At 42.6% G+C, this 3,411-nt stretch overlaps 1 non-coding gene across 1 annotated transcript; it reads right to left on the bottom strand.

Annotated features, from left to right (window-relative positions):
* Positions 1-900: 900 nt before the first annotated feature.
* LOC141699892 (small nucleolar RNA R71) lies at positions 901-1,007 on the bottom strand. Its single transcript, XR_012566144.1, has one exon. It is a non-coding gene; the product is annotated as a small nucleolar RNA R71 (small nucleolar RNA).
* Positions 1,008-3,411: the final 2,404 nt, after the last annotated feature.

Genomic DNA, 3,411 nt, shown 5'->3' with positions numbered 1-3,411 from the left:
TGATAATTTGAAGTGTTAATTAAGTGATTAATTAAGTAGATAATTGTAGTTAATATTTAGTCAACAATTCTAAGTGTTAGTGTCTTAACATTGGGAAGTAATCATACATTGGTGAGTGGGTTTAATTAGACAATAAATTAGTCTGAGTCTCTGTGGGAACGAACTAGAAAGTATTCTATATTACTTGCGAACGCGTATACTTGCGTGAATATTAGCGTGTGTTTTCGCTCTAACAAGTTTTTGGCGCCGCTGCCGGGGACTCGGCGTATTTGTTTAGTTTATGTACTTACCATCATTGGTCATTAGGACTCAGTGATTAGGACGTAGTAGTTACTTATTGTTTCCGGTTGTGTTTCAGGTACTTTAGCAAGCGTTTATGCAAACCCTTCTCGTACTCGCAAGAGGACTTTAGATACAGCTGAGGAGACAGACGAAGTTCTTGATATTCCGGAGAAGTTAGATTTTGAAGATTCGGATTCAGGAACTGAGCGGAAAGAACCAGTAAACATGGGTGATCGTATTGTTCAAGCTGATCCAGCTCTTATGGATTTTTCTCGGCCAAAAATTGATGACATTCAGTCAAGCATTCTTCATCCGGCTATTCAAGCTAACACCTTTGAAATCAAGCTGGGCACTATTCAGATGGTGCAGAATTCTGTTTCTTTTGGAGGAGCGGCGACTGAAGACCCCAACATGCACATAAGGAATTTTGTCGAGATCTGCAGCACTTTTAAGTATAATGGCGTGACTGATGAGGCTATTAAGTTGAGGCTTTTCCCATTCTCACTGAGGGACAAGGCTAAAGACTGGTTACATTCTGAACCAGCTGGGTCCATCACTACGTGGCAAGATCTTGCGCAAAAGTTTCTGGTGAAGTTTTATCCGATGGCAAAGACTGCTGGTATGAGGAGTGCTCTTACTCAGTTTGCGCAGCAACCTACAGAATCTATGAGCGAGGCTTGAGAACGCTACAAGGAAATGTTGAGAAAATGTCCACATCATGGAATGCCTGATTGGATGGTGATCACTGGTTTCTATAATGGTTTGGGGGCCCAATCTCGGCCCATGCTCGATGCAGCAGCTGAAGGCGCCTTATGGGCTAAAAGCTATACTGAGGCGTATAATCTTATAGAGACTATGGCTGCAAATGAGCATCAAAACCCAACTCAGAGGATGACGCAAGGTAAGGTAGCAGGTATTCTGGAAGTTGATGCAGCCATCGCTATTGCAGCCCAGCTTCAAGCGCTATCAATGAAGGTTGATTCTCTGGCTACATATGGAGTTAATCAAATAGCTATGGTTTGTGAGCTTTGTGCAGGTTCTCATGCTACGGATCAGTGTTCTCTTGTCAACGAATCTGTTCAGTATATGAATAATTATCAGCGACAACAGCAGCCTGTGCCAGCGACCTATAATCCTAATAACAGAAATCATCCAAATTTCAGCTGGGGGAATAATCAGAATGCTATTCAGCCACCATATCAGCAAGGAGTGAGTAAACAGTTTAACCCACCTGGATTCCAGCAACCACAGCAGTATGCTACAAGGCAATCATATCCTTAACAGGGAATTACAGCTGCACCTACTAGTGCTGATTTTGAGGAACTTAAGCTGTTATGCAAGAGTCAGGCGGTTTCTATCAAAACCTTGGAAAATCAAAACGGTCAATTAGCCAATGCAGTTCTCAATCGTCAACCTGGCACTCTTCCCAGTGACACGGAAGTACCAGGCAGGAAGGAAGCTAAAGAGCAAGTCAAGGCTATTACCTTAAGGTCTGGAAAAGTTGTTGATGCTGAAAAGGCAAAAGAAGGAGAAGCTAAAATTAGAGATGAAGAAGCTAAGCAAAAGGAGAAAGCGGCGGAACCAAGGAAGACTACTGTTGAACACAATCTGCCTGAGGCTAATACAGGGGAGAAATAGCTCTATCCTCCACCACCTTTTCCTAAGAGATTGCAGCAACAAAGGCTGGATAGACAGTTCGGTAAGTTTCTGGAGGTGTTCAAGAAACTTCACATCAATATACCTTTTGTTGAGGCTCTGGAGCAAATGCCTAGTTATGCGAAGTTTATGAAGAGTATTCTTTCAAGGAAGGTGAAACTGGATGACCTTGAAACCGTTGCTCTCACGGAAGAATGCAGCGCTGTTCTGCAGCAAAAGTTACCACCGAAACTGAAAGATCCAGGTAGCTTCACCATTCCTTGCACCATTGGCAATTTGACTTTTGACAAGTGCCTTTGTGATTTGGGAGCAAGCATTAATCTGATGCCGTTGTCGATCTTTAAAAAGATGGATCTGCCTGATCCAAAACCAACATACATGTCTCTACAATTGGCTGATCGTTCCATTACTTACCCAAGGGGCATAGTGGAGGATGTGCTCGTCAAGGTGGATAAGCTCTTCTTTCCTGCAGATTTTGTTATTCTGGATTTTGAGGAAGATAAGAAGATTCCCATAATCTTGGGAAGACCTTTCTTGGCTACTGGCCGTACCTTGATAGATGTACAAAAAGGTGAACTTACTATGCGGGTACAAGATCAGGATGTGACCTTCAACGTATTCAAGGCAATGAAATTCCCTACAGAAGATGAGGAGTGCTTTATAGTGGATGTGATTGATTCTGCGGTTACTTCAGAACTCGATCGCATGCTAATGTCTGATGCATTGGAAAAGGCCTTAGTGGGGGATTTTGACAGCGATGATGAAGATGGCAACGAGCAATTACAATATTTGAACGCTTCTCCCCGGAAGCGAAAGCTGGACATGCCGTTTGAATCTCTTGGTACTTCTGACCTCAAGAATGCTGAAGGAAAGCTCAAACCATCAATAGAGGAAGCACCTTCCTTGGAGCTCAAGCCATTACCTGAACACTTGAGGTATGCTTTTTTAGGTGATACATCTACTTTACCTGTTATTATTTCATCTGACCTTTCAGGTAGTGAGGAAGACAAGCTCTTAAGGATTTTGAGAGAATTCAAATCAGCTATTGGATGGACCATAGCAGACATCAAGGGGATAAGTCCTTCATATTGTATGCATAAAATTCTGCTAGAGGAAGGTAGTAAGCCGACTGTGGAACAGTAGCGAAGACTGAATCCTATCATGAAGGAAGTGGTGAAGAAAGAAATTCTAAAATGGCTGGATGCAGGCATCATTTATCCTATTTCTGACAGCTCGTGGGTAAGCCCCGTACAATGTGTACCTAAGAAAGGAGGTATCACTGTGGTAGCAAATGAAAAAAATGAGCTCATCCCCACTCGAACAGTTACAGGATGGAGAGTATGCATGGATTATAGGAAATTGAACAAAGCCACAAGGAAGGATCACTTCCCTCTTCCATTTATTGATCAGATGCTTGACAGGTTGGCGGGTCATGAGTATTTTTGTCTTCTGGATGGTTATTCAGGGTATAAT

This window comes from Apium graveolens, unplaced genomic scaffold, assembly GCF_009905375.1.
Source record: "Apium graveolens cultivar Ventura unplaced genomic scaffold, ASM990537v1 ctg1468, whole genome shotgun sequence".
Classification (NCBI taxonomy): domain Eukaryota; kingdom Viridiplantae; phylum Streptophyta; class Magnoliopsida; order Apiales; family Apiaceae; genus Apium; species Apium graveolens.
This window is presented reverse-complemented; position numbering and strand designations above follow the sequence as displayed.